The sequence below is a fragment of the Nuphar pumila genome, chromosome 1 (genome assembly GCF_984573655.1).
Source record: "Nuphar pumila chromosome 1, dmNupPumi1.hap1.1, whole genome shotgun sequence".
Taxonomy (NCBI): domain Eukaryota; kingdom Viridiplantae; phylum Streptophyta; class Magnoliopsida; order Nymphaeales; family Nymphaeaceae; genus Nuphar; species Nuphar pumila.
The window spans coordinates 161,012,335-161,020,939 of NC_143249.1; positions in this window are offsets into that span (position 1 = coordinate 161,012,335).

Consider the following 8,605-nt stretch of genomic DNA (forward strand, 5'->3'; position numbering starts at 1 on the left):
CTTGACGGGACAATGCAGAGAATCAAGACCCCTTAGTGAAAATGGAAAGACATTACCATAGACTTTGTGGTAGGTTTACCCATCAGGATCCATCAATCTTTAAAAAGTATGACTGATTTGTATGTCAAGGAAATTGTGAGGTTACACAGAGTACAATTTTGATTATTTCGAATCATCATCCATGATTTATATTATGATTTTGGAGACAACTTCAACAAGCATTAGGTATAAAACTCAAATTCAGTACTGTATTTCACCCGCAAATTGATGGTCAGTCAGAAAGGACAATTCAAACCTTAAAAGACATGTTGCGAGCTTGTATGCTCGATTAAAAGGGTGACTAGGATGTGCATCTGAGTTTGGTAAAATTTGCATATAACAACAACTATCACACAAGTATTGGGATGGCTCCATATGAGGCTTTTTATGGAAGGCCATGCAGATCACCAACTTACTGGGACGATATCTGTAATACCCCAATTTTTATAACCCAAAAAATGGTAGAATTTTTTTTTGAAATGCTTTTAAATCTTTTAACAAATAACAATGGAAAAACACATTGGATCAAAAATTTGGCGTGCTACTTCACATGAATACTTGCAAACATATAATTATGGAATTCAAAATTTAACAACTAATTAACTATGCATAAAATAAAATTAAATATCCACAATATCCAAAATTTATTATAATTGTCCTTAAATTGAATTAAAATAAAATCAGAGTCCAAAATTCTTGTGAAGGCAAATGAAAGGTAGGCTCAGTCTTCGTCACAACCTTCTGCCTTCGCATGTAAGCAGTTATTCATCACCTGAAAAATATCAAAATCAGAGGGGTCAGACACAACTTGTCTCAGTAGGATAGATTATACTAAACCTGTAAAACAAAAATATAAAACATGAACTTCATCTAATTTTTCATAGTAAATTAAATCTAAGAGACTAAACATGCATCTAAATTGAGCAACAAGCATAGTAAATATCAATTTTGAATAAACATGCATTATTCATTTTTAATTTAAATCAGATAAAATGTATGAACAGATAGAATGCACTAACTTACCAAATGCAAAAGTCATCAAATTCATGCATAAATTTTTATCTTCAATTAAGTGTTCTTTCTTAAATGATGAATGCAATGCCTAAGTAATGTACATACATCTTCAAGTTATCACAAGCTTGAAAACTAAATCAGAATCATGGTGCAGGGGTATTTTCATACATAAGGGTGACTTTGACCTAGCCAGATACCTTTCACAAGTGACAGGGTAAGGGACGATAATTCACGAGAGATTCCCAACACCTTTAATCTCAATGCATCAGATTTCCTCATGAGTACCTTACCCCTCTATGTTGCAGTCTAATGTAGAGGTTTCCCCATAAAATCGTGGGAGGGGAGGAACAACCTTTCATGCTCGAAACTTGCTTGACTCACGAAGTTTTGTACCACTTGCCACTCTCCCAGCAAGTATCTTTTACTTGCGATGTTGCATTGTTTTACTTGATTACTTGATGTTTTACATGAAATCATACTTGAATCCATAAAAAAGATTCGGCATCGTATAGGGCCATGGATGCACTTGCAAAGCAGTGAAACATTAATTCATTTATGCTTTTAAACATAAGCACGTACATATGTATAAATAAAAATTCTATACATTTTATGCTTTGGCTAACACATATGCATGTACATAAATAATACGATAAAGAAACATGTTTTGTATGCATCCACATTATTGTAACATCAACATCATCCTTATCAACATCATCATCGTCATCGTCATCGTCATCATAACATGTTCAAATATGCAACCACAACTAACATTTGGGATTTAACATCACACTTTGCATATTACACCCTTTGGTCCATTAATTAACGCTTAGCTCTTTTTTTCGCAACATCTTGAGTTATTAAAATTTTCATTCATGACATAAGGTAGGCATATCTTACACTGTACAAATCAGATATGTATATGCAAACACATTATGCATGCAAATCATATGAAAATTTTTATGAAACATAGATAACTTTGCATGAATCGGGGTTGGACCCTTAGACCAACTCCAAAAATGTAAAACTCTCAACTCTGTTCGACTGTTACAAAGTTCACAAAAAAATTTAAATTCAGTGAACAAAGCTAAAATTTTCATAAATCATAGAAAATTTTGTCAGCTTTCCGTAGGCATAAACCGTTTGTAAAAATTTCTTCGTATGAGGGAGTTATGAACTTTTTACTACAAACATATCAGATTGTGTTTCAACTATTGCAGAACTGTGCTTACACCATGAATAGAGCTAAAAATTTCATAGAAGGTAAGAAATTTTGTTAGCTTTCCAACTAACAAACTGCTCATCAAAACTTTTCAAGACGATAGAGTTATGAGCATTTTACTTGTCGGATGTCTGACCGAAAAATTATGATTCTGGGTCTATGCATTCGGGTGGGCCTAAACCGGGTCACCCGAATCCATACACCCAATTTTTTATATATATAATTTAATTAAAAACCATAATCAAACTACATATCCAAGTCTGATCTAATGTCACTAAGACAAAACATATTTTTTCTCATCCATTTGGCCGAAAAAATACACTCGTCTCACATATATATTATTTTCTCAAAAATTAATTCGGTAAAATACACTATTAAATGGCTTAATCATGGAATTTACACAAAATTGAAAATAAAAAAAATCTAAAAAAATCATAGAATATATACATGCATATATTCTACCAACTACAACAAAAAAATTACATCTAAGTCACAAAATTCATGATTTTCTTAAATGACCAAAATCTTTTCTAAAAAACCTGATTGACTAAAATTGCGATATCTCAAAATTTTGACCATAAAAATTCACCAATTTTTTATAGAATGTCTAAAACAACCTACTCTACTAATCCAAATCAATACTTTCAAGAAAATTATAGCATAATTTATGGATTTTCAAAATTTACAGATTTTTTTTCTAAAAAACTGGTTTTTAAGCAAAACATGTTTTTAAAAGGGGTTTTCTATCGAAAAACCCTCCTTTTTCATCTTTCAATAATCCTAAGCCAAACCCATGTATGGGAGGGTTTGTTTAGGATATATTCTTATGAAAAAATTAGTAGGATTTGTGCTATGAATTTTGTTTTGCAAGAGAAGTCTAAATCCACCTACCTTTTGTAGAAAAATTTGCTCCTACGCAAACCGATGGGTCTTTTCGCAAGATCCGACCGTTCTACGTGTACCATGGCTTTGAGGTGATGATCCTTATACCCTCCTAGATCACGTGGAGGCCTCTATTGTAGGCTTAAGAGAGAAAACACTAGGGTTTGGGTATGAAAATGAAGAGAAAAAGGGAAAAAAGAGAAGAGGATTTGGGAGAGAAATAAATTCTAAAAAAATCTCAAGGAAGCAAATTTTTTTTTTGGGGGGGGGGGGGGGGGGGGCTTGTGCCCCTCCATGGTTTTTATAGATTTTTAGAGGGGGTCAAGGGCTGGATTTAATCCCAGACCTTGATACAAATCTATGATAGTTTTTATATCTTAAGGTGAGTCTCTTTCTTTTTTTTTGTAGTTTCTTTTTATTATTCATTTTATTTTCTAAGCCTAACATATGATATATATATATATATATATATATATATATATATATATATATATATATAACACATAGTATAACTATTATGTAATATATATATTAATGTGGAAGGGGGTAGGTCGATCCCCTCTTGGCCTCTCTTTCCAAAAAAAATCAACTTGCTTGCTTGGCAAGCAAGTTGACTTTTCCTCCTTTTTTATTTATTTATTATTGTTGTTTTTTTTTCTTTCCTTATTGCTTAGCTTCCTTATTTTATTCATGGGTCCATCCCATGCTGGACCCCTTCTAGAATTCTCTTAAGAAGGGTGTCACCCCTTATGGGGCTCTATTTAAAATTTTTAGTAAGTATGGACTTTTTCAACCTTGTTTTATTTTTTTAGTAATTTTGATTTTAACTTCTTTTTCAAGTTGATTTTTGGTTTTAAACTTTAAATTAGGATGCCACATTACATGGGAGGGCTCACCTATGGACTCCTACCCTTTTATAAATTCCAGTTAGTTTTTAAAATCCATTTTATGTAATTCAAGCCAAATTCATTCTAAATTAAATTAAAATACTTTCTAAATTAAATCAAAATTCACATAAATTTTAATGAATGTAATTTAAGTAAATTCACACCTAACTAAATTTTATTAGTTTACTTTCAAAGTTTTAAGCATCTAAATTATTTATTTTAATTAATTCCTCTATGGTTGAAATTTGAATTTTACCGAATTATGTCTTCAATTTCTAGAAATTCTAGGTGTGTGGTGTTTTATTCATTTTTTCCATTTTTTAAAATTTCTCAACTAACCTCACAAACCTATTTAGTGCATTTATAGCTAAAAATTTAGAATTTAAAATTTTGCACATAACACAAAAATTCAAAAAATTCATGAAATGGTCTCGAAAAATCCCAAATATTATAATATCGGTGAACGATCGATCGAATCACCATTGGTATTGTAGTACTACACATAACAAGTTCCGAAAATTCAAGATAGATTGAAAGCTGCCTAGGATAGACAAAAGAGTTACGCCAACCAACGGCATCAAAAGCTCACTTTTGCCGAAGGAGACATGGTATTTATAAAAGTATCTCCTACTAAAAGCGTATTCAAATTCAGGAAAAAAGGGAAAATTAAGTCTGAGATTCATTGGACTGTTTAAAATCCTGGAACGGATCAACGAAGCAGCATACCATGTGGAGTTACCACCATAGTATACCCAGATTCATAAAGTTTTCCATGTATCTATGTTGTGGAAATACATTCACAACCTGTCCCATGTCATCGGATATGAGGATATGGAGGTGCAAGAGGATCTAACCGTGTCAGAATAGCCGATACAGATCATTGATCATTGATCATTGATATAAGGTTTTGCGATCAAAGACGATCGTGTTAATTAAAATACTTTGGCAACACCGTGGCATCGAGGAATGTACAGGGGAACCCGAAGCCAATATGAGGAAAAAATATCCTAACCTTTTTGTATAGCTATGTGATCATATTTTGCAGACAAAATCCTTTTTAAGAGATGTAAAATGTAAGACCCACAAAGTTTTTAAAATTTTAATCAAAATAAAGAGGAATTTTAATGTGAAAAATCTAAGTTGTGAAAAATATTGATTTAATGTTTAGCTTAGCTAACTAAGCTTATCTATATTTTTAGAATTTGAAATTTTAGTATTAAGTAACCAAAATAATTAAATTGATATTTAATTGATAAATTTTTTTAGAAGAAGATTGAAGTAATCTCAACCCTCCATCTTCTTACAAATGATCTAAACCACACATCTCATTTTAATCAATACTTCTTGTCTATAAATACCACTCAAAAAGGAAGAGGAGAGGCATCTAAGAGCCTTCTCTCTCTCCTCTATCTCTTTTCTCTCCCTCTTTCACGATTTTGGGGTTTGCTCATCTTCTCCACTTGAGTGTAGTGTAGGGTGCCCATTTGAGAAACTCTATCGTACACTACTTGTGAGTTGAAAATCAAAGAGTGAAGTGGTTCAAGCTATTTTACAACAACAAGAAAAAGGTAAGTGAATTTATATTTTATGCATTTTGATGTTTATTCAAACTCTCTCTCTCTCTCTCTCTCTCTCTCTCTCTCTCTCTCTTCAACCATACAAACATGTATTTCATAATACATGTGGGTATGAAGAAGGAATTCTCAAGGTATGAATCATGATTATTTTTATTCTCATGTATACACTCTCCTGACTCACACACGATTTTGGCAAAAACTATAGTTGAAATGAATGTTCACCAACTCTAATGGTGTTTCATCATTTCAAAACCACGTTAAATCAAGAATAATGATTTATGTTTTCATAAAGTTATCATTCTTGAAATTAATAGTTATGCATTTCATGAATTATGCTTCAATCTAACAAAGTCATACTTATGAGATTATCATGCTTGGTAAACTTTTTACAAGTAAATAAATAAATTTTTCCATTTATGTAGTAGTCTTGAAAATTCGTGTGAATATGATAAAATTTACAAAAGGAAAAAATGATTTTTATGATAGATAGTCCAAAATTATTTATGAATAAAAGAGTAATAGATAGCTACTATTTTTATTCACGTCCTAGTTGAATTATTTGGATTAAGCATTTGATGAAAGAAAGAAATTTGTCTCAAATGATAATGGTAGAAATGAGATTTGCTTCAAAAAGGAAAAGAATTCAATATATATAAATATATATAATCCATATAATATTTTCCTACATTGCTTGAGATTTTACTCTTGAAAACTTGAAACAGCAAATGTATTTCAAGTACCTCACTATATGTGTTTTTAAATCATTCAAAAAGATATATATATATATATATATATATATATATATATATATATATATATATATATATATATATATATACACACACGTTGGCATTGGGTGGACAGCCCAGTCTGGACCCAGCTAGGCCTAAATCACACCACAGACTGGTCAAGTCTGAACCAGCAAGCTGGTTCAGACTTGGTCCAGATAGGTCAACACAGACCAACCTGAAACTGAGCAGACCGGTTCGAGCGGTCTGCATCGAGTCGGTTCAAATCGGCTGGACCGACCGGGCCTAGCTGTCTGACCTAGAACCAGTCCAATGTTGGTTGGGCAGACCAGCAGTTGACGACTCCTTAGCTGAAAAAAAAAGAAGAGAAAAATAAAGAAATAAATGAAAAAGAAAAAGAAATCGAAAGAGCGAGAAGATGAAGGAGTTTTAATACAAAAATCGGTTTGTGGAAATGGATAGAATGGAGTCTATAGCTACACATACCAACCTGTTTTGGCCTAAATATATTATGCCAAAACCTAAGCGAACTACATTGCAAAAATTTTCTTATATGCATACTTGAAAGGTTTATGCGTGAGTCTAAGTTTTTCATAGGTAAACATGAGAATTTCATCATGTCAAGTGAATAGTGAGTTAGATGCTCATGAACATTCAAAAATAAGGATTCAATTGCCGTATGACAATGATTACGCTTTAGCATATGCTTATAATCATTGCAATATGATTTTCACAAGGAATTGACTTGTTTTGCCTATACGTATGTATATGATCAATGCAATATAACATTACACATAAAATCAATACGTATATGCATATGTTTATAATAGATGCAATATGATAATGCATATGAAAAGATCGTACTTGACTATGCTCATACTTGAGATAGATGCAATATGATAAAGCACATGGAAAGAACATACTTGTCTATGCATATAATAGATGCACAACACATATTTTTATATATGATAAATGCAAGGTGACATTGCATATGGAATGATCACACTTGTCTATGCATATGATAGATGCATTACACATATTTTTATATATGATAAATACAAGGTGACATTGCATATGGAATGATTACACTTGTCTATGCTCATGGAATTTGTAATATGACACTACTCATGGAAATCGTGTTTTACCTATTGATGAAGCTTTTTCAATAGAGTATTTTAAAAAGATATTTTCAATAAAAATGTTTGTCCAAACCATGCATCAAAGATAAAAACTGGTTCACACTAGTGGTGAAGTCCGGGTTGAACTCAGGGAACAAGAAAATACTTTCTATTTAAGTACACAGTTAACTACTCTTTATTGCCAAAAATAAAAATTAGTTAATTGAGTAAATAAGAAAGAGAGTGCAACCCTCTACAAAGGACTTTAAACAATAAATGAGCGGCCTTATTACAAACTCAATTAAATGAATAAAATAAATCCTAATCTAAAAAGAAAAAGAAAAGTCTTCAGTGCTTGAGTTTCTTTAGTCCCCTTCTTTGATGTTTCTTTGCTCACTTTTGTATGATTTGATTAATGGCTCTCTGAGGGGCTTGAAGGGCTTTTTGAGGGGACCTTGTAGAGACCTCAGAGGGCTCTTTGAGGGTAGATTTGAGGGCTCACCGCACGTCTAACTGCTTCCCTACAAAACAAAAATCACAAAACACCAAATAGAGAAATAAAACTATAAGAAAATCAAAGGTTAGGTTTGAGAAAAATCACAAAAATATTAATTAACTAACATTAAATAAACTAACTACATGAACTAACTAAACACTAAATGACAAAATAGCAAAATAAACTACTAACAAAAAAGAAGCCAATTAATAACTAACTAATGATTAACTAATTCAAGAAACTAACTACTAACAAATTAACTAAAAGACAAGACTAAAAACAAACTAAACTAAATTATTCATAAATTATATGCTGAAAATAACAACACTAATCCACACCCCCCCTTATTAATTAACAATGCAAATAAATACTTAAAAAGGAATCGACTAATATTAATTAAACTGTCTATGCATTGTTCAAAGTAACGACTAAAAAAAAAACTAAATGCAATTGATGTGACTAACCTTAAATCTAACTAACTGAACTAACTTAATATTAATCCAAAGCACCAAAAAAAATAATAATCTAACTTATTCTCAAGAAAATGCTGGTAAAAAAATTCAGCTATGATTTACTTTCCTAATTAAACAAGAATGAAATCAAACACTAGCTGAATTAATGAAT